We start from the raw sequence: 16657 nt of genomic DNA on the forward strand, positions 1-16657 counted from the left end.
AGCATTCCCTCAATTGGCAAAGTTTTGCAAACTTCAGGAAAGAGAAGTTAAATGACATGATCCAGAATGGCCTATATAATTCTACAATTTCTGGTCCAGTCTGGTGGTTAATGTGGCCATTTGACACTAACGGTTGTCATGTACATTTTTTAAACTCTGCTATGGGATTTAAAGCCAGCAAATTAGCCCCCTGCTACTTGCAATCACAACATTCAGGGGTAGTTACCACCCATAGTGTATGGAAATTGTACTAGTAATGGTTATAACATTCCATGATAGTTGCAGTTAAGTAACACCTATCTCTCCTTTCTGATGACATGGATTTAGAGGATTTCTTGTTAGTACCTAGATCACCATATCCAAAACACTTCCTATATGCCATATATAATGAGATTAGGAGAACTACACGGCAAGACACTGCTGAACGATTACGTCAGATTGATAGGGAAAATTTAGAAAAAGCATTGACTGTTGTGGACAAGGGTATGACTATGCTGTCAACTCACATCTATTCTTTGAATAACATTGTGTCATCCTCATTCGATAAAACACAAAACGGAGTCCTTGTTTCAACCTATATAGAGCCAGTTGATATTGATTATGCAACTGAGTTGTATATTTCAGGTTTTAAAATTTAATCATGTACCATGGACGTATTTGAACACAACAGAGTTGCTTTGCCCACATAATTTAATATTCAACTCAAACAAAAAGATGGAACTAATTCCAAATTGAACATTGAGCTTTTAGAAGCTTTTCAGTAGCTGAAACACTTTCTGCTATTTTGTTAAACCACATCTTATATCACTACCAATCTCTATTTCAGTTTACATCTTGTCTGAAACATTTTCAAGTAGGCAGATTCGAACACTGTGGGAGATAGTTTTGTTCACAAGCCATGGGTTTTGCTTTTTGATTACAAATGTGCGAGTGGAAAAACTGAAGTCTTCTTTATTGGATGCAATGCATCAGGGGCCAAACTGGCATGTTATCTCAAAGAAGCACCAGTTCCCTTGATTTGCCCAGTGTTCTGATTACTCTCGATTGGGAATTATTTGGTTCTGAAGGACCAAGGTTGTTGTGAGATGAAACCAGGTGCCCCATATGAGGTGACAGTCTCCAGGGTCGTGGCCTGCTGTAACCATGTGTTATTTCCAACCACACACATGGTTAGGGAAATTACCACATGGCCTTATATCCCTATTTTTTATGTGAACTTTGATAAGCTGGGTCGACTGAGAGCCTTATTGTTTCAGGCGACATTCCTTTAACATCTGTCAGAGAGACTTTTGGTCTCCAAGTTGCAAGGTCTTCCTCTGAAGTCCAATCGCTTGTGCGCACTAAATTGCTGCATCAATTTGGTCAACTTGATTGCAGAATGTTTAATGCATCAAATAAAGTGGGAGTGGTACACTTTTTTAAAACAATTGGGTCTGGCTTTGAGAGTACGTTCCAGACTGTACTCAGAGTGATACCGTCCTTTCTGCACTCTTTGGTTTCAAGTGTTTTTAAAGGCGTACCAATTGTATTGTTCCTAGTAATTGCTATTTTGTTCCCAAATGGTGATTAATTTGCCACACGTCCTGTGGTGTCATGAATGCATGATATAGTATTTCGGAGTATCTTTGCTTCAGGATCTGAACATGAACCAGTCTTTTTCCGTTATACTTTTGTGGTTACAATGTGTGCAACCCATGTTCCACTGTCTGCTGTGCCCTTTCAAGTGTACACTGGACTTGTGTCTGGCTACACAATCGGTTTACTATATGGATATGGAACTGCATGTTACTTTTTTGAGGACCCATCTGCAGTGCTGTCCTATGAGGCTGCCATTGCTGCTAGATGCATAGTATGAGCCATCACTTCCAGTCGATATGGATACTTTGGCTCCTGGATTCCTGGCTCTCACATTGCAGTTGCTGTCTCGCCTCCAGCATCTGTTGAGTTGGCTGGATTTGACCATGTTTTCTCATTGAACTTGCTTCTCAGGTCACAGTGGATCTGTTGTGGGGGCACTGGTAGGAGATGGGTGGCGGTCTCGAAGATGAATGCTCCCTTAATGGAGAGGGGCTAAGAGCTCCTAATTATGAATTATATTATGCGTTGGCCCAGCTTCAGTGGTTCACGAGGCGGGTTGTACAAAATCGCGATCACGAGATAAAGGATGTGGTTATTCACCTGTGGAATAGGACAGTGATGAAGTGGATGATGGATTGTGATGATGGAGTGGCAAGGGAGAATATCTTGGCATGAGTGGCATGCTGGTCTTTGAGTAGGTATGTGTGCAGATGGTCTAGGGCTTCCCTGTATTCCCTTGCACTCCCATTGTGGAGCCAGCTGGAATGCGCAGCAATGGCCCAAAGAGTTCATATACATCTGTGGGTTGAGGCAGACTTGCCGATGTGGGAGGATATGTATGAGGAGCATCAGTTGCAGTCCTTTGACTCAATATGCGAGGTGCATGGGCTAGCTGCGGGACAATTCCTGCTGCACAGCGCCTTGGAGCATTAGGCCTATGACACCTGGAGGATAGGCAGGGAGAAGCCTAGTGTTTTAATGCATCTGCAGGACCTGCTCATGCACTGGGTACACCGGAGGGTGGTCACATGTGGCCCTGTTGCAATCCATGTGGTGTCACACAAGGGTGCTGGGGATTGGTGGGAGCAGCAGCTCGGGACGGATTTCCATGATAAACAGTGGTCTGCCTGAGTGGAATCTGTGAAAAAGGTTTCAAGGAATTCTAACTTTAGGTACACACAGTTTAATTACACTCACCAAATGTACTTAACCCCAAAGAGCAAAGTTCAGATGTATTCTGGTGACCTACCACTTGCTCCAGATGTTGTGAGCAGGATGCGGATTTCCTGCACATGGTTTGAAGATGCCCATCTGCTGTGGTCTTTTAGGATGAGGTGCTGCATGGGGTGAACGGTTGTGTTAAAGGAACTAGGGGCTTGCCTTCTCAGCGTGATGGTGCGGCCGAAGCTGTTGAGATATGTCCATTCTTTTGAAGGCTTAGCCTTGCTGCTGGCAAAGAGATGTAAAGGTATGGCCTGGAAGTCAACAAGTATCCCCTCCATTAGAGACTGGTGGAGGGATGTGCTAAAATGGGCCTCAGATAGAGTCACTGCACTGCTTCCCTGTTTTAAGAAATGTCTGGAAGAAAGAAAATGAATATAAAAAGAAAATGATTTATCCAAAATTGAACTTCGACAGAAGACAAAAGGGAAAATCATGTGTTTACAAAACAAGAAATCAGGTTACAATTTTTTTTTATGATTAGTAATCTGAACACACTTCTGAAGTTTTGGGAGGACTCATCCAAATAGTAAGAGGGGAGGAAGCAGTAATTCCATCTTTGGATATTTAACTGAATAGAGTATTGATGATGAGGAGGAGGACTTTTTAGGGTCATATTGTGGCCTATACTAATAAATGGTGTTTGCTTGATAATTTTATTTGCTTTATATAGAGGATATCGATTCCATTTAACTGAAAAAAAGAAAGAAAAAGGAAATCAGAGAACAATTAGAAATGGAGGAGAGAATTGAGAATATAAAAAGTTAAAGAAAGATAACACCCTCGGAAAGAAAAAAAATGACACAAGCGAGAATGAGAGTGCACTCTAAAGTTTGATGAAGAGATTGTGATGGTTTTTTAACTATCAGAGGGGGGAACTGATGCAGTGAATTTATCTGCTATTATGACCACTTGTATTAATAAAGAGCACAGGCGTATGTTTAAGTAAACAATATGCAAAATGCAAAGTTTGCAGTAGGTAACCATATTTAAATGTTATAGGCCTGCATGTAAATGAAGTGCGGAATTAAGTCAACCTAACTGTTGATGCCACGTTAAATGGAAAATAATAAAATAACACTGAAAAACATGTTTTTCACAATGAATAATAGGTATGTGCAGGATGTTTTTCTTCTCTTTGCTGCAGATGTTGCAACTTCAGAGGGCTACTGATAGTAAACAAATAGTCACTTGTTTTGTATTAGACAACTGGTAGCAAGGTTTTCACTGGGAGGAGAAGAAACAATTGAAAGAATGACTCATGGGAAAAGGTTTTTAGACCACAAGATAGCAATGTTGTAAATTTTCAAGGATTAATGTCTGAAAGTCAAGTGTGCTCTGGTGAAAGGAGGGTAGTGAGCTTACTCACAGGAACATGCTAATATTCGATTTCTTGATGAAGACGACAAATGAAAATCATGTTGCAACATAGAATGTGTGTGTTTAAATTAGTGCGTGTTCCAAGAGTGGGGTGGATTCTTTTCCCTGACATTCTGATCTTCTTGACTTCTCTACATGAGAGGTTATTTAGCTTAATTCTAGATCTATGACCAGGAATAATTTCAGTCAAATGCAAAGGCTTCATTCTTGTGCATTGATCTTTACCTCATAAGAATAATTATTTGGATTTCTGAACAGATACCTTCCTCTAATTTTACCAATTTATTTAGAATAGGGAGTTGCCTTTATGGAACATGCTTGTTGTATTATTACTATACTGATTGTGATTGTAACAAATATTTTGCTCTATTTTACAATCAAAGATCAATTGATAGATTACATTACCTTTTAGTACTGAAATCAAAAGCTTAATGCCTAATTTATACATCGACGAAAAACTAGAACACTTTGAAAATAAAACCCTTTAACTTAAACCAAATCTCTTTCCTGACTGAATTCAAAAGTATTTAATGATTTATTGATTTATGTAGATCATTGCTCCTCATTTCTTTTAGTCGAACAACAAAGATCCATACGACCAGTTTATTTTTGTCATTTGGAGCCTAATTCATGAGTTGAAAAGATGATAATTTATTGTGCAGCATGAGATAGTTGCAGGGATGTCATTGCAAAGGTGATTAGGTATATTTGTTTACCAGTATCGATTTATGAATGTGTACACCATGAAAGTGTTTCTTTTATGTCTATACTTTGTTACTGTTTCTGTGGTGGGAAGCCTTACTTACCTTGACGAATACTCCACAAAGCCACGTTACATCATTTTATAGCAGCCAATAAATGAGCTTCCACTCTACACTTCCTGGAGTTCCTCTCTTCTTTCCTGAAAAGGAGTTGGTACATATATGGATACAGGGGCTTGCACTTGTGAGGGAGCACTGGCACGCTGATGGAGGAGGCCATCATGTGTGTTTATATATAGACCCAAGGGAAGGCCATACTGACATTGCATGTTGCTGTTAATAGGATTAAAATAAAATATAATACAACTGAACTGTCACACTTCTACTTTTAATTGGAGTTTGTTTGTGAATTTGGAAATATATATTCCCTTTTTCACCACCAATCACCCAATCTCTCACACACTTACTACTAAAACATACACCTGCATGTGCAGAGAGCACTGATTACCACGGCAGATATCGCTGCACATAAAACATAGCAGAGGTGAAGTTCTTCAGCAGTAGGTTTGTGAATTACAGTTTGTAGTGCATGAGTAGTACTAATGCAGTACTACAAAATGAAGTTTGTGAATCACTCCCTTTGATTCTAAACATAGTAAAATTCACAAAGTGGAAAGCTTGCAGAGATTTTATTTCACATAGGACAACTTCAGATGCCCATAATGACAGTGGGAAAGCTTTCCACTTTGGCAAGGTGAAGAAGGTGCCCCTCCGATCCTGATACCTGGCATGTGCCTTTGAACCATGGGCCCAGCTCTCCCTTTGCTGCTGCATCACTCTTGCTCCTGTTTCTACTTGCTTTTGCCCTGTGTTTTGAGGTCCTTCTCCATACTTTTTCTTCATTCTCCCTGGTTTCTCCTTGCTTTCGCTGCTTTTTTAGTGTGCCCTCACCTTGCTTTTCCATCATTTTCACTGCTTTCTCCTTGCTTTTTCCCCATTTTTTGTATGCCTGCTCCTTGCATTTTCCTTGTGTTCACTGTTTTCCCCTTGCTTTTCCCCCATTTGTTGTGTGCCTCTCCTTGCTTTTCCCTAATTTTGACTGCTCTCGTCTTGCTTCTTCCCCATTTTCTGAGTGCTTTCACCTTACTTTTCCCGCATTTTGACCACTCACTACTTGCTTTTTCCTGTTTTTGTGTGCCTTCTCCTTGCTTTTCTCTTGTTTTCACTGCTTTCTCCCTAATATTTTCCATGTTTTTGCATGCCTTCTCCTTGCCTTTATCTAGTTTTCACTGCTTTCTCCTTGCTTTTTCCCCTTTTTTAGTGTGCCTTCTCCTTGCCTTTTCCTCACTATCACTGCTTTCTCCTTGCTTCCCCCCTCCGTTTTTTGTGTGCCTCTCCTTTTTTTCCCTTATTCTCACTGCTTTTCCCTGTTTTTTGTGTGCCTTCTCTTCAAAGCCCCAGTCACCAGGTGTTCCTAATCAGTCTGTTTTGTACCATACCCAAAGCTCAAGCCCAGCAATCAAGTTCCTGGACACTGCACTAATCCTTTCTGGCCTATGTTACTGGATCGTTTCCATTGTAGGATATCTTAACTTTTATGAATAGGAAACACGTTGTCCAAAGTGCAAGCCACAGGTAAAGGTACATTTCACCCCCAATGCAGAGGGATGAAGAAAGGAAACTTCACCAATCTTGGCAAAGGTGATGTTTTCCAATCTTGAGTGACTTTGTGGATAAAGAAAAAACTCAACTGGCTCTCTTTGTAATACGATGAGGAGTTTCCATCATATTGATTAGCGTACTTTTATGAATACATATGTATATCGTCTTTTGAAAGCGTTCTCTTATAAAATATATATCACACATAACAGCATGAACCCCATTTATTAATAAGACAGAATCAGTGATTTTCATTTGATAGTCTCTTACCCAAACTCCCCCTTTGAAGAACAATCTCGAAAGGTTGAGGCTGCTGAAAATAGTAGGGCACACCTCATCCCTTTCAACATATTCTGCGCAGGACAAGTCCAGACAGGATTTGGTAGCTCGTGGGCAGAAGAGCATACAGATGCTACCGTTAGGGTGTCATTTTCCAAAGTTTCCTAAAGTAGCTACGAACTCGCCTGGACTTCCTACAAGATGCATTAAAATGTATTGTGACTGTGTGATCTGACATATTCACTAACACTTTCCACATGCAATTGCATGTACTACCCAGGAATCCATTGTCTGCAAAGACTCAGTTATTGCTGAGTACTTTCAGATTCTTGTGCCATTCAATAGCGTTATGTATTTTAAAGCCATGTTATATGAGTATGTTTTATGTCACTGAATATGAGGAGGATCCTTCACAAGATTACATAGTTCAAATGAGAAGAGTGTGCTCCTTGGGTGGTTTCTTGATCGGTTGTACTGAAGAAATGGTACTGTGTGTAGTTAGTGAAGAGCTGTGCCAGTTCTCTCATTCTTCCACAGTGTGTCTTTACACGCACTGTTCTCACTACTTATCAGAGGAATCTTCTCTTTCTAGAATATCAAAAATGTGAAATATGTCCTTATCAAAACATGTTTAAAGAGTAAAGGAGATAACACACGTGGGGTGGAGTTTGCACCCATGACATCTGACGACATGTTGGGCAGTGACAAATACTTGACACCCTAGTAGACTATGAATAGAAACGTTGCCCACCCCACATGGCTGAATGTCCTGCGTTCAGTTATTACAGTCATGGTCGCTGTATGGAAAAAGAAAGCAAGTGGAGTGGTCACAAGGCGTGATGTTGCTTTAGACCACGACCACAGACATGGCAGGTGGCATGCACTTGGCTGTTGAGGCAAGAGCACAGCTATGTCCCAGGCGCAGTGACTCCTACAAATGTTCTTTGGTCATACTTTATGCAGAGTGAATTATTGCTACTTTATGCAGAGTGCATTATTGCATCACATTTGCATTTCACTTCCACCAAATGTCCAGATGAGGTGCTGAAGCACATCACGTGACTGGTAAGAGCTACAAACTGTGCGAGTTTCACGTTTCAAGTGTGTGGAATTACAGTGTGGGAAGTGTTTTTATGCAATTCGTAAGTGACCAGAGAACAGCTCTTTTCGTGTGCCATGTTGCAGGGCTTCTTAGTGTAATGGCAGGAGGAGAAGTCAGAGGTAGAGCACATATTTTGCATTAGTCGATTGTAGTGAATTATTGTGCAGGTGGCTATAAAATGTTCTCATGGCCACCAAAGAGCTTCCAGGAACATGTGCAGGATACCGCAGTCATGATACATATTTATTATGCTTGGAAAGACAGGTGAGTGCCTGAGAGAAGGACTGTGCACAACAATCCATGATAAATGATCTCAGGAGTCCCCCCTGGAATGAAGAGAAGGTGTGCTGAGGTTACAGTTAACCAGAATAGTAGCACTCTATGCTAACCCAAGGACGAAGAATAGGTTGGCCCACTGGCATTGATTGTATACAGTTGATCCCATTGATGAGAGGAAGGGTTTATGGTATTCATTTATTAAGGCACGCAGCACAAATGCTGAATATGATCTACACAGTGAACAGGTGGCCAGCCCCAGGCATAACTGCACACAGGAGGCCATGTTGAATGATCGGAAGTGACAGTTTATAAATACCCACAAAAATTCCACATAGAAGCAACAGGCAACTGTCGTCCTCATTCATGGGGTTCGTCACATTTTTAAAGATCCGTCATTAGTTCAGAAGTGGTGATATATGGCGACACTTAGGCCGAGGTGGATCCCTCGGCATAAACTGGTTACACGTTTTCAGGTTAGAATGCTCTGCAGTTCCATGTGGAAGCAAACCATGGCTTTCATTGGTTATCAGAAGCCAAGATAAATGCCCAATCAGGACAGTACAGGGGAAACATACTAGTAACCCATGCAATGAAGGTACATACACGAGTTTAGTATTTCATCCTTCCTGTCTTTCTCAGGGACCAATCCCAGAGGATGTTCAGTTTAGGTGGAGCCAAAGTATCACAGTAGTTTTCCATCCTTATTTAGGAAAAGCCAGGTTTTTACTTCCTTCCTGAACTCAAAGCAGGTTTTTTTTATGTTTCTCATATTTGGCAATAAGAAGTTCTAAAGTTGTGTCTCTGTAATAAGAACCATGTTCCACCTATGTATCTTTTTTCTAGGAGGGGATGGATAGGAAAAAGGCTAGTGTTGAGCGGAGCATGCCGTTCTGTGAATATACTCTGAATGTTGCTTTGAGTTCAAATTGGTATTTCCCTTGGATGACCAGCAGATAAAGTAGGCTGCCTTGAAGGCTCAGCTCTGGTTATCAATACCCAGCGAAGTTCTTAAAGCACCATTGTGATGCATTCCAATTGACAAATGTTTAGGGTCAGTCTAACTGCACCCTTTATAACTTGCAAACTAGGAATAGTGGTGCACCTTGATACATACCATTTGCATAGTCTGCATGTGACAAGGTGGGGTAGATAACGGCCTGCAGTTTCTGCATGTTTCCCACATCTAACTCTAAACTTACATCTTGTGTATTGTTGAGGTCTCCATCACTCTAGATCCTTATGGTATTCAACATTTAGGAGTATCTGTGTGTCATTGGTGTAAGTCCAGCAAGTTAAACTGGAGAAGGCGATCATATCTGGTGAGCAAGTGACATAGAGACTCAGGGAACTCCTCGGTAGGTGGTGAGAGGAACTGAAGTGAGCAGGGGGAGTGAGACAATATTTGCCTAATTTGGAGATAGCAGGACATCAAGGTTAGGAGACGTCCTCATATTTGAGGTCTTTTATTCTCAGAGGTACTATTTGGTGGTGGTCAAAGGAAACCGGTACATCCAGCAGTAGTAGTGCTGCCACTCCATTCCGATCAACTGTCAGCTTCAGATCAGCCCAAATGGATATCAAGCTCGATTCAGTGTCCCTGACTGTCTGGAAGCAAATTTGACAGAAATAATCAGACAGAGACAGAAAAGGAAAGAGAATGACTTCAACTGCTTGTTCCTTTTGAGGCAGTTGAAGTAATTCTCTTTCCTTTTCTGTCTCTGTCTGATTATTTCTGTCTGACTCAATGTTTGCCAGTTTTGTCTCTATATATATCTTGCTCTAACCGTCTATATCACTACCTCCAACTAAGGCCCATATTTATACTTTTTTAGCGCCTCATTTGCGTCGCTTTTTGACGCAAAATCGGCGCTAACTTACATTTGTCCCTACATTTATCTGTTTTTATCTAGTTACCTTTCTATGCTCAGTCACTTTCTTTTATCTGTCGCTATCTGACTATGTCTATTTTTACAGTTAAGTATTTCTATATGACACTGTTTTGACACCGCTCGTTTGGTGTTGTATGTTTTTGGGGATATCGTGCATTAGAATTTCATAATTTGATTGAGTTACCCTCCATTTAAAAGGTAGTGTTCACAAAGCCTGAAACAAGTAGCACGCTGTGACTAGAACCTCGCCAAGGGGATGCACCCGTCCATGGAAAACATGAAGCCTAACCGTGTAGAGTGTTAGCTGGCAGAAATGACTAACTTACACTTTACGAATAGTTACTGCCTGCACTCAGTAGTCAATTCCATGGTTTGTAATCCCCACATTTTTAAAGTATTGTTGAATTACCTTGCAATTTGCAGGTTTGGTGGCATGACCTTTTGCTTCCTCCGCATACAGTGGTTTGCAATAGGTGCACTGTGATTGGCAGTATTATTTGCAAATTGTGCCTTTGTACATTGTGAATGCTAATCTATTTTGCGCATCTGTTCTTCCCCGGACAAATGACTAGCATTTTTGGTTATTTTAATCTCGATTCTATTTAAAACGTATTGTTACAGTTGTTTTTTTTTCCTATAACGTGCTATTTTCATCTTTTAATCTTTTATCTTCTGTCTTGTCTTGTGATGTTTTCTGAGTATTCTTGATGAATTATAAAATAATAAATCAAACATCAAGAAATAAAATCAACACGCACTTTTATATTTACAGGCAGTGTATGGGACGGAATGTGTCAATCCCCATTTTGTCACTCTCCCCCTTTCATTCGCTCTGTCTCTCCCCTCCATTCTCTGTCTCACTCGCCCCTCTAGCCTTTCTTTAAAATTATCTTCTCACCTTTTCCCTCTCTTGGCACGATTCTCTCCCTCACGTGAACCTGAAATCTTTCACTATTCCCTCCCCTCCCCACTTACTTTCTTTAACGATCTCCCCTTCTCTCATCAATCCATTCTCTTTCTCCGCATTCTTCCTCTCCCCTCCATTCTCCCTATCATACTACATTCTTAAACTTCCATTCATTCATTTTCCCACCCCTCTATGTTCTTTTTTGCTTTTTTCTACCTGTAGTCACTCTGTCTCTGCTCCACTCTCTCGTTCAGTCTCCCACAATAACTCTCGTCCACTCATTCTCTCTCTTTCTCTTCCACTCCATTGTTTGGGGCATCCTACATGCTGAAGCATGTCTCTTCCAGGGCCTGAAGAAATATAACCATACCACCTACATTCTGATGGAACTGCATTGGCTCCCGTTGCTGGCCTGCACCATCTGGAAAACCAGCAGCATCACTTACAAAGCCATCAAGACCAGACAAGCTCACCACAAGCAGACCACAGACCACAGACTAAGAAGTGTAAAAATAAAATTTAAAAAACAGTGGGCCTTTTTCATCTGTGTACCTAAGATCTGTAACTACATACCTGTATCGATAAAGGCCACCACAATGTTCCTCCAATTTAGGAAAAAGTTCAGGACTCTCCACCTCTTTAAAGAACGCTTCATCACAATGCATTAATTATCCACAACCCAGCTTTCCCTCCTATTACTTACTGACTTTATGCTTGTTTTTTACCATGTTTAGAGCTCTGCTTCCTTTTGACTAGGTTCATGCTATGGAAACATCAAATATATGTACATACATATGGAGTGTTTGTGCAGTGAATAATCTGCATTAGTAAATACAGAGCAGCAGAAGTAGCTTTGGATATTTAAAACTTGCACAGATCCCCATGGGTATTTCTGGGGTTTGATATGAATCCCCAAAAATTAAAAGATCTATCTCAAAACACAGGAGAGATTCAAAGATGAGTAGACTGAAAAATACCATTATGAATCCCACATTGTTTAATGTCTGCCCACAGACAACTTTAGATCAATATTCTACGCACACTATACAAAGGTCCATATTTATGGCCAAGTGGCGCTGTGAAGTGAGTCACCTTGCTGCACTGCAGAGAAAGGAGAGGAATATGCCGTACTTGTCCCAATATGGCACACGCCTGTTCTTTCCTCAGCACTGGTGCACAATCGGCTGCCTTGGGGCACTGCAAGCACCCTTGCACTACGATGCAAGGGTGCCTCTGTTGCACTGAGGATTGTTTTTGTGCAGAAAGGGGCACCTTCCTCAACAAAAACAATCCCCTGAGGCTTTTTCCTCTTTCTATGCATGCTGCACAATGCAGCACACATAGAGATAGTTAAAAACTAGGAGAAATAAAGACATTTCTCCTCGTTACACCTCACTTGGGGAGGCTTAGGTTTTAGTGCATTCCCAGGTCTACAACTTCTGGTAAATCTGGGAACGCATCAATATCCATGGAATACCTATGGAACACCTATGGAACACTTCCCTGGTGCAGAGTAAGGCAACACAGTGATCTGATCTGCATTGCTTTACTAGAGATTTATGAAGCCACTCAGGGCCACTCAGGGTGGCCCTGCGTGGCTTCATAAATCTCATTTTTGAGTTCTGTTGCATATGCTCTATGTTGCGTGGTCCTGGGGTCACAAATGTGGCCTAGAATTTACAGGAAGGGGTTTGGGTCCAGCCACATTCAGTTATTGAATGTCATTGGCTTGTTTAAGAGGACCTTTATTAATATTTTCTATAGTTTTGTTAAAAACAGTAGATACCTTGTTTTGTTGTGTTCTTGTCATGCTAGCACCCTCGAGTCCATATGCTGTAGGAATGGATATATATGATGCTCATTTGTTTGCATGATTTTTTAAAAGGTTTCTTAAAGGTGACCACTGCAGTATCTCTACCATTAATGCAGTACGACTTCCATTTATAACGCTGTGTCCACAGTCATTTCATGGCATCCTTGCATTCCATAGGTAAAGAGCATGTCCATGGGCACTAAAAACTACAATTCACAGACATCTCTGCTGTGCAGCATGTGATTTCATCGGACCAGAATCAGGGAGCATCAGTCATTCCGACTTCATGCCCCCCAAAACACTCCAGCAGCACGATGGGGAGATGATCATGGCAGCACTTAGCTAGCATCCCCACTCGACTCTTCTTGCACCCCTCAGAGGCCACCGTCACAGATCACAGCCCACTTAGCCTATGGTAAGAGGGCTGAGGCAGCCCAGGCCCTCAGCAGCGTAAGCCACTGCTTATATTTCCCTGGTATAATTGCAGTATTTAAAACCAAACCCTCTGTAGTCAGAAGAATCTGGTGATTAAATTCACATCTACCAGCTAAAGTTCCTTTCAAGTCTCAGCTATTCATAGTCTTCGTAGACATTTTGGATGAACATGTTTTCCTTTGCAATTCCTGTTTTTACCGGTCTGCCCCTTTCTATTTTCAGCAGTTTTTGACAGTCTTTGCCTCCACAACAGTTACTGCTTGTTCCCTTTCTCTTCACTCATTTTTCAATAGTTCCCTACTCTTCCCTATCTGTCTCTCTTTTCAGAAATTCTTGATTCTCCTTGGCCTGACTATCTCATTCCTCAATACTTTTTTTGTTTTACTCCCTGCTCCTCTCACCCACCAGAAGTTCCTTCTTTTCCATGTAAGTCTCTCTCACCCAACTGCAGTTCAACTTTACATTATTTTCTCCTCCTAAATAGTTGATGCTTGTCCCATCGCTCCCCTTTCTCTATGCATTTCCTTTCTCATGTGAAGATCTTGTATTTCAGTGCCTGCCTCCTTTTAGTACTGCAAGGTGACTGCCAAGAGTCACACAAGAACAAGGGTGTGTAATTGACAGGGTGCTGAAAATGCATACCGGACAGATCAGAAAAAAAAAACTTTTTTGAAACGAAATTATGTGACGAGCACAAGAGTTGCTTGAGGTTATTAAATCAATCAACAGCGTCCTGTGCTGACCATTGCCAAAGCCAATCGGTATTATAACTGAACATGAGAGCCAAAGCAGTTGGTTTTGTCACTGCTTGTCATTCCAGTTCTTCACCGATTAAAGAAATGTAGATGTCACGATAGCATGCTTGTGTCACAGGCTAATGTAAAAACTACATGGTCGTAGGTTGTCTACCTTGTAAAGGCTTTTCCAAAACACAAATCATTATTGATGCAAGAATACTTGCACTCCTCGACCTCATTCCGCCACATTTCTTGTTTTCATATGTCAACACCCAGATTGCTAATATTTCTGGCACGGGCATAAAGTGGCGCACAGGGTTGTAAATATGGTGCGGGGAAAGGGCCTCGTTAGCGTCAAACAAAGGATGCTAAGGATGCGCTAAAGTGGCGCTGGGCCCTCTTAAATCAGGGCCTTTTAGAAATTAACCACTGCATTGAGGTAAATAATGTCAAAACGCGTGCGCAAGCTGCATTTGCACTGGTGCTCGTTCTGTTTTCAGTATTTTGCCAATCATGCACACACACACACACACCAACATGTGTAGGCTTGTTAGAGCATTTGTTCGTATTCCGGGGAACGGAAAAATATTAAAAGTACCAGGACAATCGCTCATTCAATTTATTAAAAGTCTATCAAGTATTGTAAGAAAATTCGATAGTTGCGCAATGAGCACATACTGTTAAATATTTGTCAAACAAGTGCTCTTTCACCAAAGTTTGAAAACCTTCACATATAGCGTCTAGTTTGCAATCTTTGTAAATTATTCATCATGCAAAAGGTCCCTGTCTCCTTACACCTCAGTTCAAAGTCACAATGAAATTATAGTCCCTCTATCCAACCACTTCAACACCAGAAATAACATTAGCTAACATAAATGCAACGGAATGCTCGTTAGTCAACAAAGGTCATTACACTCCAACCACAAAACAATAACATCAGCTGCACTCCTTCCTGTTGTCTTCTTCAAGTGCTCGCATTAACAAAATGTAAGACACTACTCTTCCTGGCATACTCTGCCCAAGCCCTTCACCTTGGAGTTTGTCCTTTGGTTATGAAATATCGATTTGGGCCTAAGTTGAGAGGCTGTGACTTTCTCTCCCTTTACTTTGAACCTCTGGAGCAGTGGCGTAGCTTCACAGGGTATCTGGGGTGTTACACCCCCTAATAAATTTATTTTCTAGTCAATAGTTGAGAACAGGGGATTTCAGTGGGTATGGCAAAGTGTCTGTCGAATTTCACTACAAATATTTACATGTACATAGACAGAAACGCATGCACACTTTCTCCCTCTCTATTTATATTGAAAGTCTAAAAACGTGTTGGTTATTTCACAAAATATTGCATTTTCTCTCACTTATTACCCCTACCATTCCACATTCATCTTCCTTTCCACTGTCCCTTAATCCCCTTTAATGCGCCCTGGTTGTCATATAGGCTCTCATTATGACATTGGCGGTAAATCCCACCTACTGCCACGTTGACTGCCTCCAACATACCACTGCGGATATCCGTTCACCATATTATGACACACACACAACCAAACTATCAATATTCAGCCACATACACAATTCTGCCCCACCAAAGATCAGTGATAAACTGGTGGTATCCGAACCTACGCCAACAGAACAACACCCACCACATTATGACCCACGAATCACCACGGCGGACATTCAATGGCAGTGAACCATTGGCAGTACATATCGCCGCGCTCAAAATACACACACACAAACACAACAACACCACATTGGACAATTCGAACAACACACACCTGACACCCATACACACCTGACACCCACCCGCTCACACCACTATAAAACACACCACCCACATTACCCACAACCCTTTATGAATACAAACAATTGCCACCAGAGAGAGACAGCAAGACCACAGACACAACCAGAGCCACACACTACTCACACCTATACACCACACATGTATCCCACATCACACACCCCAACACATTACCCAACACACCCTCACCTACACACCTCACACAACACCCAGGGCACCACAAAGACACCCCTGATTCACAGAGGAGGAGCTAAGGGCCATGGTGGAGGAAATCATCAGGGTAGAGCCTCAGCTATTTGAAGCACAGGTGCAGCAGATACCGATAGCTAGGAAGATGGAGCTATGGCAGAGAATCGTGGACAGGGTCAATGCCGTGGGACAGCACCCCAGAACTAGGGATGACATCAGGAGGAGGTGGAAGAACCTATCTGGGGAAGGTACGTTCCATTGCAGCAAGACACCAACTCGCTGTACAGAGGACTGGCGGTGGACCCCCACCTCCTCCCCCAACTAACAACATGGGAGGAGCAAGCCTTGGCAATTATGCATCCTGAGGGCCTGGCCGGAGTAGGAGGAGGACTGGTCTCTGGTAAGTCAACTCTTTACAACTATCATCCCCCCTACCTGCATGCCATCACATTCCCCCACCCTCACCCTCACCCTCACTCCCATCACTCCACCACCTCCCACACACCCCACCATCACATCTCACTCAACCCAATGTCAAGCCCTGCATGCCATACCAATGCATGGACACCACTCACAGCCCTGCATGAATATCACTAAAGCATGCACACTAGAGAGAATCAGCTAGCCCACCACATACCAACTTACAAAAGTGAATGCTGCCAGGGCAAATACAACCAAAGAGGGCAAGCCACTGAT

This window comes from Pleurodeles waltl, chromosome 10, assembly GCF_031143425.1.
Source record: "Pleurodeles waltl isolate 20211129_DDA chromosome 10, aPleWal1.hap1.20221129, whole genome shotgun sequence".
In the NCBI taxonomy this organism is placed as follows: domain Eukaryota; kingdom Metazoa; phylum Chordata; class Amphibia; order Caudata; family Salamandridae; genus Pleurodeles; species Pleurodeles waltl.